This window comes from Heterocephalus glaber, unplaced genomic scaffold, assembly GCF_053883595.1.
Source record: "Heterocephalus glaber isolate CG9 unplaced genomic scaffold, H.glaber_assembly_v1.0 deba00001472, whole genome shotgun sequence".
Lineage (NCBI taxonomy): Eukaryota > Metazoa > Chordata > Mammalia > Rodentia > Bathyergidae > Heterocephalus > Heterocephalus glaber.
Window position 1 is genome coordinate 35,415,269 of NW_028258315.1, and position 15,137 is coordinate 35,430,405.

Sequence of the window (15,137 nt, forward strand, 5' to 3'; positions counted from 1 at the left end):
TCTGTTCCACTGGTCCTCAGGTCTGTTTCTTTGCCAGAACCATGCTGTTTTTATCACAGTAGCTTTGTAGTATAGTTTCAAGTTGGGGCTTGTGATACCCCCTGCCATGTGTCTGTTGCCTAGAATTGCTTTTGCTATTCTGGGTCTCTTCTTGTTTCAAATGAATTTTTGGATTGTTTTCTCAAGGTCTGTGAAGTATGCTGCTGGAATTTCAATTGGGATTGCATTGAATCTAAATAGCAGTTTTGGAAGTATGTCCATTTTCACTATGTTGATCCTTCCTACCTAGAAACAGAGGATGTCTTTCCATTTTCTGATATCATCTTCAATCTCTCTTTTCAAAGTGCTATAGTTTTCAGAGAAGAGATCTTTGATTTCTTTTGTTAGGTTGATTCCTAGGTATTTCAGTTTCTTGGATGCTATTGTGAAAGGAATTATTTGCCCTATTTCTGTCTCAGTGAGTCTGTTGTTCATGTAGAGGAAAGCTATTGATTTTTGTGTGTTGACCTTGTATCCAGCTACTCTACTGAATTTGGTTATTAAGTCTAGAAGACTTTTGGTGGCATTCTTGGGGTCTTCTATATAGAGAATCATGTCATCTGCAAATAATGACAATTTGACTTTTTTCTTTCCTAACTTTATTCCTTTTATTTCTTTCTGTGGTCTAATTGCTGTGGCTAATGTTTCCAAGACTATATTGAACAGGAGTGGTGATAGTGAACGTTCTTGTCTTGTTCCTGATTTTAGTGTGGAGGATTTCAGTTTTTGACCATTTAATATGTTATTGGCTGTTGGTTTTTCATAGAGAGCCTTTTTCAGATTAAAGTAGAGACCATCTATTCCAATTTTTTGTAGGGTTTTTACCATAAATGCATGTTGGATTTTGTTGAATGCTTTTTCTGTATCTATGGAGATAATCATGTGATTTTTGCCCCTGGCTCTATTGATATAGTGTATTACATTTATTGATTTGCATATGCTAAACCATCCCTGAATCCCTGGGATGAATCCCCCTTGGTCAGGGTGTATGATCTTCTTGATAATCTTCTGCATTCTATTTGCCAGCATTTTATTAAGGATTTTTGCATCTATGTTCATTAGTGAGATTAGCCTATATTTCTCTTTTTCAGTTGGGTCTTTCTCTACTTTGGGGATCAAGGTGATGGTTGCTTCCAGGAATGAATTTGGGAGTATTGCTTCCCTTTCAATTTCATTGAAGAGTTTAAACAGTAGTGGCAATAGTTCCTCTCTAAATATCTTGTAGAATTCAGCAGTGAAGCCATCAGGACCGGGCTTTTCTTAGGTTGTAAGTTTTTAATTGCATTTTTAATTTCATTGATTGATATTGTGTTGTTTAGAATTTTTAGGTCTTTTTCGATCAACTTTGGTAATTCATACATATCTAGGAATCTGTCCATTTCTTCTGTGTTTTCCATATTATCGGCGTAGAGGTTCTCCAAGTAGGTATTGATGATGCTCTGGATTTCTGCTGGGTCTGTTGTAATTTCATCCTTTTCATTCCTAATTGCATGGATTTGGGCCTTTTCTTTCCTTTTTTCTGACAAGGTTAGCTAAGTGTTTGTCAATTTTGTTTATTCTTTGTAAGAACCAACTCTTGGCTTCATTGATTTTTTTTTCATCTTACTCAGCTTTATTTAAATAAGGATAAAACTACTTAAAAGCCTTTTTACATACAAAAATGTGCATTACACGGTCAAACTTTTCTGTACTGAATTACAAAACTTGCACAGGCATTTAATAAAAGAGCACACTTAAAAACATTTGACCATCTGGTAGCTTCTGTAAAGCACTGAAGCCCCACCGTAGTAAACAGAGAAAGCTCTTACATGCATATGTGACTTGATCTACTGGCAGTTTACTTAATGTAAGTTTTAAAAGTCTTTGCTATTGTATGAGTCTCTAGATCAGTTGTAGAATCATCTCTCAAAACTTAAGTCAACCAAAATATAATTTCAAATAAAAACTCCAATTCTGAAGATTTTAATACTTGAAAACGTATCATAGCCTCACAGTTGTAGTGAGCCACCTTCCCAAAGTACCCGTTGTGGCTGTCCCTTCCGGACATCTTGCACTGTGACAGCCATTGGCAGGGTCTTGAGACACAGCAATCAAGGCAGCCCCAGATCCCACATGTATGAGGCCTGGGTCAGCCCAGCTCAGCCCCTTGGTGAGTGCACAGGCTAAGCAATATGCCTTGCAAACTGAAGCCTAAGCTCAGGAGCTGCAGACAGGGGAGGAGGGTAGATGGAAAGAAGGAAACCTTATGGGGAGGAGGGACAGGGAGAAGGAGAGCAAGCAGCACAGGAAGAAAGCAAGGCTCACTGCACCTTACAGCCACCTATGGGCCTGAATGCCAGCTGCCTGCCGACCTGCTAAGGAAAGCTGAGTTACAGGAGTGGAGTAAAGAGCACTCCAGTCACGTTTTTCTGAACTTCAAAGCAAAGCAAATGTCATTTCCAGACCTAAGACCCAAAGCCCCTGTGACAGGTTCCTGGAGGCAGCCGTCTCAGGCACATGCAGGTGGGGGTGGCACGAGGAGCAGACGGCTCAGCGCTCTGCCTGCCAAGCTCCAGACAGACCAGTAAGATGCTGTGCTATGAGCACTGATTCTGAGTATTTGTAATATAAACTTCAATTTGAAGCAACAGTGTTACACAGTTCAGCTGTTATTGCCAACCTACTCTGTAAGTTAAGTATACAAATTAAAAATTAATTTCACCAAGTAACTAAAAATAAGTTCCCACTGACTTAAAATCATCAAATGGCTATCTCTCTCTTAACTAAGAGAGAAATACAGGTGGAAGCAGAGGGGCCAACTGAATAGAAAATAGAATTTGTCATTCTACCCTAAAATCTGTACTTTCTAAGTTTTCCCCATAACACATACCCATAAGATCAGAATGCCATCAACAATGTCACACGTATCAGGCTTGCAAGTAACAATGTATTTAAAAATTTACCATAACACCAAAAGTCAGTTCTGTCTTATGTCTACATATTTAGTTCAGAATAAAGGCAGAATGATCAAAACTATGGTCTTAGTATAGTACTTACCTACAAGGCTGAATTTTTTTGTAAGGCTAATAATACATATCTGAACAAAAATGGATATTTTAACAAATCAAGAGGAGTAAGAGTCCTCCGAAACATACTGAAAAAGGTAAACCCCAGTTCAAGATCAATTGTAGATGGAAAAAAAGTATAAAGCAGTGGTGGTGAACCTATGGCATGCGTGCCTCAATGGGCTGTTTGTTATCATTGAAAGCTCTAAAAGGTTTGCCATTACTGGTATAAAGCATCCTTTGTTCTTGGCTAGAAATACAAAGCAGAAGAGCAGTCACCAGAACCTACAACTGTAAGGTAAACCCTATCTTGTCATTGACTGCCATTATATAGTGATAATTCCACTCACACAAAAATAAAAACCTCTGCAGATGGTTCTGCAGGGTCCACACAGCCCAGGCTTTGCTCTACTTGCCTACTCTGAGGGCAGGGTTCCCTCTCCACCCTTCCTCCTGGGCTCTCCTACCCTCTCCCTTCCCTCTCCACTTCAAACAGAGTGCCTGGCCTGAAATGTTTCAATCAATTTCATTTTTCAAGATGAAGCTCCTAGCAGGGAGTCATGGCTGAACTGAGTGACTGCCCACCTGCTTGTGAAGAGCAAGCCGGGTGCCAGCGCAGACCAGCACATCCCAGGGGCCAGGGCTCCTGTCCCTCACCCTGTTAGGGTCAAGGGAAGAAGCAGCAGCAAGCACGGGCTTCCCTCTGCTTTCCACAGGAAGGGGCGCTGCAGGAAGTGGAGGACAGCACTGTGCTCTCTGTATTGGGAATCTTTTCAGCAGGGCAACCAACACACTCCTTGGTGAGCCCTTGAGGACGAGTGTGGAAAGATTTGCTAAAATACTGACATGAGCTATTATGCGGTTCTGTTGGAAAGAAATAAAAACAGTGAACCAGGAAAATACTGGAGTTTTTTAAAAAAACAAAACACAAAATCTTAACTGTCCCCAAAATGGTTTATGCCAGACTTGCGCTCATGATTTGACCAGGACCAATATAAATACCATATGTGGAGCCATTCTTTAAAAAACAAATTCTTTCCCAATCAAGGGAAGAAATTTAAAAAGGAAGGAAGGAAAGGAAGGAGAGGATAAATGACACTTTTTAACCATTTTAAACTTCTTAAAATCCAACAACAATCAGTATCTCTGTAAATACTGTCAGTGTACGTGAACTTATCTGAAATCTACAGTTACAGTTGTATTTACATTTCTGGAAACTTCCCTTCAGGGCCGTGTAATGTGCTGTATCTTCCTCTTCGTTTCTGGTGGCTTCAGGTTATTCAGGGTCTCTGTATCCTCTTTAGGAGCAGCACACTTTAGCTTCACAGGAGTAGTTCCAACAGGGGACAAGGATGGCGACTTCTCGGTGCCCGGTGGACTTTTCCTGAGGGGGAGGCTTGAGATGGTCGTTGTCTCCATTCTCCGTCCTCTTCACTTTTATGCTTGTACTGGTCGAGCCTCCATCAAAAAAATGAGGTGTCTTTTCCTTAGCCCATCCACAGTGCTCCCCCTTTTAGGCTCATTTTTTTATCTCATGTTCTCTTCTCTTTTCCATCATTTCCCCCCATCTATTCTTTGGAAATTCCCTCTGAGGCAATGGTATTGCATGCTGGACATAAAGATCAGTAAGATTGTCTTTGTTTATTCTTATGTCATTTTCAACAGCTATGTTCTTCTGCTCCAGAGTGAGGAGAAGGACCTCCTGGGACAGCAGCTCCGAGTCAGTGCAGCTGCGACCACCCACGTCCCCAGCCATCGTCGTCGTTCATTGATTTTTTTGTATCATTCTCTTAGTCTCCATTGCATTGATTTCTGCTCTGACCTTTATAATTTCCTCCCTTGTATGAGCTTTGGGTTTGTCCTGCTCTTCTTTCTCTAGAAGCTTGAGGTTCACCATTAGGTTGTTTAAATGGGCTTGCTCTGTTTTCCTAATATAAGTATTCACTTCTATGAATTTCCCTCATAAGGCTGCTTTCATTGTGTCCCATAGATTTCAACATGTTGTATTATCATTGTCATTTAATTGAAGGAACTGTCTGATTTCTTCTTTAATTTCCTCTGTGACTCATTGGTTATTCAGAAGTGTATTGTTTGATTTCCATGTGTTTATGAATTTTCTGCAATTTCTTTAGCTTTTTATCCCAGTATGGTCTGATAATATACAGGGGATAACTTCGATTCCTTTGCACTTACTATGAGAGAGTATGTGGTCTATTCTGGAGAATGACACATGTGCACCTGAAAAGAATGTGTATTCTGATTTTGTGGGGTGGAGCACTCTGTAAGCATTTGTTAAGTTCATTTGTTCAAGAGTTTGATTGAGTTTTAGTATTTCATTACTTATTTTTTGTCTAGTTGACCTATCTACTTGTGACAGTGGGGTATTGAGGTCCCCCACTACTATTGTATTAGTGCTCATATGACTTTTCATGTCCGTTAGTATTTGTTTTATATAGTTGGGTGCACTAGTGTTTGGTGCATAGATATTTATGATTGTCATCTGTTCCTGTTGGATTGTTTCCTTTACAAGGATGTAGTGTCCTTCTTTGTCTCTCTTAATCAGTATTGGTTTGAAACCCACTTGATCTGCAAAGAGGATAGCTACTCCTGCTTTTTTTTTTTTTTGGTTCCTGTCATATGAAGTATTGCCTTCCACCCTTTAACTTTCAGCTTGTGAGTTTCTTTTTGAATTAAGTGTGTTTCTCATATGCAACATATTGTTGAATCTTGCTTCTTGACCCATTCTGCTAGTCTATTTCTTTTGATTGGTGAATTGAGACCATTAACATTGATGGTTATAACTGGTACGTATTGACTTATCATTGTCATGACTTTTTCTTTTTGTTGGATTCTCCCTCTTTTCATTTACTTTCTTGTCAGGCCTGACAGATTCATTCTGCTGTGCTTCCTGGGGTTGTGATCCTTGTTGTCTTTACCTAGGATATTGTCTAAAATTTTTTGGAGTGTTAGTTTGGTATTCATTATGTTCCTAAGGTGCTCTTTGCCATAAAAGTATCTTATTTCTCCATCAATTTGGCAAGATAGTTTTGCAGGGTACATCAATCTGGGTTGGAGGCTGTTTTCCTTTAGGGCTTGCAATATGTCATACCAAGCTCTTTTTCTTTGCATTGAGAAGTCTGCTGTGATTCTGATGGGCTTTCCTTTGTATGTGATTTGTTTCTTTTCTCTAACTGCTTGTAGAACTTTGCTCTTCTGTTGGGTTTCTGGAATCTTAACAATTATATGCCAATGTGTAGATTTTTTTTGATCAAGCATAGTTGAAGTCCTAGATACCTCACTTATCTGTATGTCAAGTTCTTTTCCCCTGCTTGGGAAGTTTTCCGCCATCATTTCTGGGAACAGTTTTTTTATGTCATCTGCACTCTCTCCTGTTCCTTCATTGACTCCAACCAGTCTTATGTTATTCTTTCCATTGTCTAGCAGCTGCTGGATTGATTTCTCATGGTCCCTTACAATTTTAAAGAAATTTTTCTTTTCCTGTTCACTACTTGCATTCTTATGTTCTATATCTGAAATTCTGTCCTCACATTGGCGCTTTTTGCTGCATAGACTTTCAATGGAGTTTTTAATCTCCTGGAAATCTGTTTGCATCTGATTTATGGATTCCATTTGTTTCCTATGTTGGGATTCCATCATGTTCCTCAGCTCCTCTCTAGATTTATTAGTTATGTCTTGCACTATGGGCACAATCTCTGCTGTTATCTGAGAAAGTATTTCTGATTTCATTTTTTCCAGATCCTCTTTTGTTGCCATTTCAGGGAGTCCAGGCGGTTGAGCATCAGAGTGTTCCATCTCATTTCCCTTTGGGGTTGCTGTAGGTCATCTTTAAGTCTGGTTTTGAGACTTGTTTACATGTCTTCTCATTTTGATGGGGGGAGGGGGAGTGTGTGTGCTGCTGGCACCCCCGTGGCTCACCTCCTCTGCGCTTCAAGCAGTGGTATGGCAGCCTGCAAGCCTCCTCCTCTGCATGAGGAGTGGTGGTTCAGTGGCCTGGAAGCCTCCTCCACCTCTGTGTGGGGAGCCGTGGTTCGGTGGCCTGGAAGCCTCTGAGAAAGATTTGGGGGGAGAAATCCTTGGGGCCCAGAGTCTGGGTGCAAAGCTCTTGACCTCATCTAGGAATTCAGCAGAATTTGGTGATAAACTGAATTAGGGAGTAGAGAGATAGGAAAGAAACAATGATGACTCCAAAATGCTGAGGATGAACCAAATAAGGAGCAGACTGGGAAAAACCCAAAAAGAAGTGTTACGGGGAAGAAAAACTGGAAGTATTGAGTTCAGTTTTCCAAATATTAGAATTCAAATTCTATATGGGATATGGCTTTAGTTTGTCCCTCAATCATTGATGAAATCAGAGTTGTCTCTACTGAGTCCCCCATGTCATACCCCACACATACAGAGAGCATTTTTTTTCAATGTCATGTGACCACCTATGTCAGCTACTTTCTCATCTGTGGGACAAAATACCCAACACCTATAACTTAAAGGAGGAGAGGTTTATCTAGCTCACAATTTCAAAAGATTCATTCCGTGGCTGGCTGGCTCTAATGCAGAAATGGCTTGTTAAAAGGTAGAAGTCCCAGGGGGAGGAAAGCTGCTTATGTCATGGCAGCCTGGAAAAAATTATATATATATGGAGAAAGAGAGAGAGAAGAGAAGAGAAGAAAAGAAAACAGAAGAGAAAGAAGAGAAGAGAGAAGAGAAGAGAATAAAGAAAAGAGAAGAGAAGAGGAGACATGCTGAGAATAAGAATATAACCTTCCAGGTCATGCTTCCAGTGACCCACATCCAACCAGGCCCCACCACCCAAGAATGCATTCAGTTATTAACTCTTCAGTGGATTCAGTACAGCACCCTCATGATCCAATCACCTTCCAAAAGCCTCAGCTCTGAACACATGAATCTGTTAGGGGACATTTTATATTTAAATTACATCTCTGCATCTGTAGGCATTCATTTAGGTGTTCTCTCAAGCAAAAATAGTCATATGGGTACAAAGAAGCTCATACTAACTCCTTTCTTAGTGCTTCACCAACAAAAGAGGGATCTGGAGACTGTTTGGCTAATTATTGAAATTATGTGTGTGTGTGTGCATATATATATATATATATATATATATATATATATATATATATATATTGGTACTGGGGATTGAACTTGGGACCTTGTGCTTGCTAGGCAGGTGGTGGAATCACTGAGCTAAATCCCTGGCCCTGAAATAAAATATTAATAAAAGTACATGAAAGAAAAAAAAACCCCACATTTTCTTTATCCAGTCTCCAGTTGATGGGCACTTGGGCTGTTTCTAAGTTTTAGCTATTACAAACTGCGCTGCTATGAACATGGGTGCACATATATCACTGTGGTATGATTCTTTTAATTCTTTGGGGAAGATCCCCAGCAGTGGAATAGCAGGGTCAAATGGGATTTCCAGTCCTAGTTCTTTGAGGTATCTCCATACTGATTTCCACAGTGGTTGCACCAGTCTACACTCCCACCAGCAGTGGAGGAGGGTTCCTCTTTCCCCACAGCCCCGCCAGCATTTGTTATTGGTTGATTTCATGATAGCAGCCATTCTTTCTGGAGTGAAGTGGAATCTCAGCGTTGTTTTCATTTGCATCTCTGGAATGACCAGTGATGTTGAACATTTTTTCATGTATTTATTTGCTATTTCTACTTCTTTATCTGAGAAATGTCTGTTCATTTCAGATGCCCATTTTTGGATTGGGTCTTTAAATTTGGGAGGTCTGATCTTTTTAAGTTCTTTATAGATTTGAGATAGTAGACCTTTGTCTGAGGAAGAGCAGGTGAAGATTTTTTCCCCACATTGTGGGTTGTCTCTTCACACTGCTGGTGGTTTCTCTTGCTGTGCAGAAGCTTTGTAAGAAGAAGAGATCCCATTTTTGATTGTTTGTGCTAGTTCACGGGCAACTGAGGTTTTGTTCATAAAATCTTTTCCTACACCGATGTCTTCAAGGGTTCTACCTAACCTCTGTTCCAACTGGTTCAGAGTTTCTATTTTAATATTTAGATCTTTAATCCATTTTGGTTTTAGTTTAGTGCATGGTGAAAATGGAGTACTACTCAGCCATAAAAAAAGAGAAATTAGAGACATTTATAGCTAAGTGGATGCACATTGAGGCAATACTCTTAAGTGAAATAAATAGGACACACATGTGTAAATACTGAATAGTTTCTCTGGTGTGAGAAATTGAAAGTGTAAATAAGGACTAAATGTATAATAGGTCATGTGAAATAGGAAGAAAAGGGGCAAAGGGGAAAGAAGTGGGAGGGCTAGGGGAAAGGATAGAAGGGAATGGGATTAATGTGAGAAAATGGAAAAATAGGAACAAAATCTTTGTAAATAGGACTGGAGGGGTTGAAGGGAGGACTGGGCAAGGGTGAAAAATAAGAACCAAGAGAGACTATGTAGAGGTGCAAATTTCCAATGATGAATGTCATTATATTGTATACCTAAAATGTACCAATGATTAGAATGAATAATCGATAATGTAAAATAGGAAGAAAAGGTCCAAAGGGGCAGGGGTAGTGGAAGGGGCAGGGGAGAGGAAAGAAGGGAAAGGAAAAAATGATGAGAAATGGAAAAAATGGAAATAAAGTCTTTGTAAATAGGGAAGGGTGGAGGGCATGAAGGGAGGGCTAGGAATGGGGAAAAAATAAGAACCAAGATGCATTATGTAAAGTTACAATTGCCAATGAGAAATGTAATTGTGTTGTATACCTACAATGTACCAATAAAAGAATTTAATACAAAAAAAAGTACATGAAAGAGTAATGTGTAGACTGAAAAACTCCAATGATATTTAAAATTAATGTAATTTTTTTCTTTTCTTTTTTTTTTGGTAGCAGGGATCGAACTCGGGTCCTTAGCTTGCAAGGCAGGTGGTGGAACCACTGAGCTGAATCCCTGGCCAAAATTAATGTAATTTTAAATAAAGTTTTAAAAAAACAATTCAATATGTTAACCAGAATGAACTTGAGGCAAAGAACCCATTCTGTCTAGTGGTGAGCAGGTGTCCAAAGCTTTTTTCCTTTGGGCTCAAACTTTGTTCTTACATCTCACATGCAGCTAAAACAATGAGCAGGTTTACTTACCACCCAGGGCAGTGATATCTTCAGCTGACACCAGGGGTCCTTTAAACGTCTCTGCAAACACACAGAGCCCCTATCATGCAGCCAAAGCTGCCAAGATCTCACTTTATAATTCTCTAAAGGAGAGTTTCTAAACATCTAGCGGCTAGCAACAGCAGCTGAAACCACTAATAAAGTTTCTATTGTTGAGACTGGGACGTGCCCCCAGCAGGCTCAGCGCTGTGGGTTTAGAAATGGTCCAATTATAATCAATGGAGCAGTGTGGCTCAGGCCACTAGTCAGTCAAACACACCCTATCTTTCACTAGACCAAACCCATGCAGGCCTTCCAGATCCCAGGTGAGGAAAGGATCACCAAAGGCTCACTGGGAGGAGAGGAGAGTGCCTTTGTCAGATGTCAGTGCTCTGTCCATACATCCATCACTGATACTCATCCAGTGCACCTCTGCATCCTCCTCAAGGTAGTCAGAGGCTGACTGTCTCAAACAGCAATGAAAACAGAAAAAGAGAGCTTGAACATGTTAAAGTCTCTGTGAGGGGGAAATTATGAGAATCTGTGAGACAAAGAGCTCCTTTCCAGAATTGCCACTATGTACATCAAGTTAAGCCACAAATTACATAGAATAAAACACACTAATTTTTAGCGTGCAACTCTTAGACTTTTTTTTTCCATTAAGTTTATTGGTACATTTTAGGCATAAAATACAGTTGCATTCATCATTAGGATCTTGTACCTTTACATGATGTATCTTGGTTCTTATTTTTTCCCCTTCCCCTGCCCTCTCTTCACCCCCTCCACCCTTCCCTATTTGCAAAGACTTTGTTTCCATTTTTTTCCTTTTCTCATATTTTTTCTTTTCTCTTCTTTCCTTTCCCCTACCCCTTCCACTTCCCCTACTCCTTTAGATCTTTTCTTCCTATTACACAATATCAATTATGCATTTTTAAAATTACAATATCAAGATCTAAGAGACATTACCGCAGATTTTACAGAATTTAAAAGGATATAGAAAGAATATTACAAAAATCTTTTTTGAAATAAATTTGACAACTTCTAAGAAGTACCTTGGAAGACAAATTAATGAAACTAACTCTGGAGGAAATATAAAATTTGAATAGCACCTATTAAAGAAAGTATATTCCTAGCTTGAAAACCTACCTATATGACAACAGCAGGCTCATATACATTTTAACTGATAAATTATATCAAATATTTAAAGCAGAAAAAAGAAGGAACACTTCTGCCCTCATTTTAGGAAATCAACATTGTGCTAATCCTAAAACTGGATAAAGATAATAGAAGAAAAAAGTATAAACATAGATAGAAATTTGTTTAACAAAACAAAGTGTTAGAAGTCAGATCTGGCAGTACGTAGAAAGTGGTTTTGTTATAGGGATGGCAGTGTTGGTTCAGCATTGGAAGATCCACCCCCAAAAGTCATCATTTTAACAGAGGAAAGGAAAAAGCCATATGATCCTGTCAGTAGTTGGAGAAAAAGTATTGGACCAAATTCTACAGCTGTTCATGGTCAAAGCTATCAGGAGATTAGAAGTAGAACAGATACTTCTCAACAGATCGAAGACATGTTCTCCATGCTTCCAGTAAAAATGACGTATATGAATGGAGAAGATACAATGCTTTCTCCCTAAGGTGGGGAACAAGGGCAGATATGCTTACTCTTCCCCTGTTCATTAAACTTTGAAACATAGGCCCAAACCAAAATAGTCTGGCAATAAAATGACACAATTAGGATAGGATTGGCAAGGTAGAAGCAAAATCTCTATATGTAGATGAAATGATCATCTACAGAGAAAATACTAAGAAATCTGTAGGAGACCCTAGAACTTGTATTTGAATTTAGCAGGATTAGAAAACACAAGGGATATGTAAAAATTCAAGTCTATGTATACTTGCTATAAATGAAGAATTGGATATTGAAATTTATTTATTTATTTATTTTTCTTTGTATATCTTTTATTGGTACATTTTAGGTGTACAACATAGTGACATTCATCATTGGAGATACGCACCTTTACATACTCTCTTGGTTCTTATTTTTTTCCCCTTGGATATTGAAATTTAAAAGTTAACACATTCTTTTCAGCTGCACATGGGTCATTCACCAAAATAGACCACATGCTAGCTCACAGGGCATGTCTAAGTCAATGCAAAAGAATTGAAATTACCCCCTGTATATTATCAGACCACAATGCAATAAAATTGGAAATCAATAACATGAGAAACTGCAAAACTCCCACAAACACCTGGAAATTGAATAACACCCTCCTGAACAACCAATGGGTCACAGAGGAAATTAAAGAAGAAATTAGACAGTTTCTACAAGTAAAGGATGATGCCAGTACAACATTTAGGAATCTATGGGACACAATGAAAGCAGTTCTATGCGGGAAATTCATAGCAGTGAATGCCCATATTAGGAAAACAGAGAGAGCTCAGATAAATAATCTCATGCAGAACCTCAAACTCCTAGAAAAAGAAGAGAATAACAAACCCAAAGCCCACACAAGAGAGGAAATTATAAAGATCAGAGCAGAAATCAATGCAATGGAGACTAAGAGAATGATACAAAAAGTTAATGAATCAAAGAGTTGGTTTTGTGAAAGAATAAAAATTGATAAACCTTTAGCCAACCTTATCAAAGAAAGGAAAGAAAAGACTCAAATTCATGCAATTAAGAATGAAAAAGGGGAAGTCACAACAGAACCAGCAGAAATCCAGAGGATCATCAATACCTACTTTGAGAACCTGTACTCTAATAAAATGGAAAACACAGAAGAAATGGACAGATTCCTAGATACATATGAATTGTCAAAGTTAAATGAAGATATAGAAGTTCTAAACACCCCAATTACAATGAATGAAATTGAAAATGTAATAAAAAATTTACCAACAAAGAAAAGCCCAGGTCCTGATGGCTTCACTGTTGAATTCTACAAGACATTTAAAGAAGAACTAATACCATTACTCTTTAAACTCATCAAGGAAATTGAAAGGGAAGCAAGGCTTCTAAAGTCATTCCTGGAAGCAAGTGTGACTTTGATTCCAAAACCAGGAAAAGACCCAACCCAAAAAGAGAACTACAGGCCAATCTCCCTAATGAACATAGATGCAAAAATCCTCAACAAGATACTGGCAAACAGAATACAGAGAGTCATCAAGAAGATCATACACCCTGACCAAGTCAGATTTATCCCAGGGATGCAAGGATGGTTCAACATATGTAAATCAGTAAATGTAATACACTATATTAACAGAGTCAAGGACAAAAACCATATGATCATCTCAATCGATGCAGAAAAGGCATTTGACAAAATCCAACACCCATTCATGATAAAAACCCTACAGAAAATTGGAACAGAAGGTCTTTATCTCAACCTGATTAAGGCTATCTATGAAAAACCAACAGCCAACATCATACTAAATGGTCAAAAACTGGAATCCTTCACGTTAAAATCAGGAACAAGACAAGGATGCCCACTATCACCACTTCTGTTCAATATAGTTCTGGAAACATTAGCCACAGCAATTAGAAAAGAGAAAGAAATAAAAGGAATAAAGATAGGAAAGGAAGAAGTTAAACTCTCATTATTTGCTGATGATATGATACTTTACATAGAAGACCCAAAAAACTCTACCGAAACACTTCTGGTCTTAATTGACAGATCCAGTAGAGTAGCTGGATATAAGGTCAACACTCAAAAAACAATAGCCTTCTTATACACAAATAGCAGACTCACTGAGAGAGAAATTAGGGAAACAATTCCTTTTACAATAGCATCCAAAAAAATGAAATGTCTAGGAATTAATCTAATAAAGGAAGCAAAAGACCTCTACACTGAAAACTACAGCACCCTGAAAAAGGAGATGGAGGAGGATATAAGAAAATGGAAAGACATCCCTTGTTCCTGGGTAGGAAGAACTAATATAGTGAAAATGGCCATACTTCCAAAACTGCTATATAGATTTAATGCAATGCTAATTGAAATTCCAAAAATATACTTCACAGAACTAGAGAAAACAATCCAAAAATTCATTTGGAACCAGAAGAGGCCTAGAAAAGCTAAAGCAATTTTAAGCAACAGAGACTTGGCTGGGAGTATCACAATTGCTAACTTGAAGCTATAGTACAAAGCTACTGTGATAAAAACAGCATGGTACTGGCAAAGAAACAGACCCGAGGATCAGTGGAAGAGATTAGAAGATGCAAAAACAACTTCAGACATACTCAACCACCTCATCTTTGACAAAGGAGCCAACCACCCTCATTGGAGGAAAGACAGCCTATTTAATAAATGGTGTTGGAAAAATTGGATTTCAACCTGTCAGAGATTAAAACTAGACCCATATCTATCACCATGCACTAATCTAAGATCTAAGTGGATTAAAGATCTAAATATTAAGACACAAACATTAAACTTGCTGGAAGATAAGTTAGGTAGAACTATTGAAGATATTGACATGGGAAAAGACTTTATGAACAAAACTTCAGTAGCACGGGAACTAGCAGAAAGAATCAACAACTGGGATTTCATCTTATTGAAAAGCTTCTGCACTGCAAGAGAAACCACCAACAGAGCTAACAGGCAACCTACAATGTGGGAAAAAATTTTTAGCAGCTGTACCTCAGACAAAAGGCTACTATCTAGAATATATAAAGAACTGAAAAAAATCAGACCCCCCAAATTCAAAGACCCAATTCAAAAATGGGCATCTGAAATGAACAGACATTTCTCAGACAAAGAAGTAAAAGCAGCAAATAAACATATGAAAAAATGTTCAACATCACTGGTCATTCAAGAGATGCAGATGAAAACAACACTGAGATTCCACCTCACCCCACAAAGAGTGGCTGCTATCAAGAAATCAACCAATAACAAATGCTGGCAGGGGTGTGGAGAGAAA

General features: G+C 38.6%; 1 pseudogene; it reads right to left on the minus strand.

The window, feature by feature from the left end:
* Nucleotides 1-4,258: 4,258 nt before the first annotated feature.
* LOC147826319 (tRNA-splicing ligase complex subunit ASW pseudogene) lies at nucleotides 4,259-4,839 on the minus strand (annotated as a pseudogene).
* Nucleotides 4,840-15,137: the final 10,298 nt, after the last annotated feature.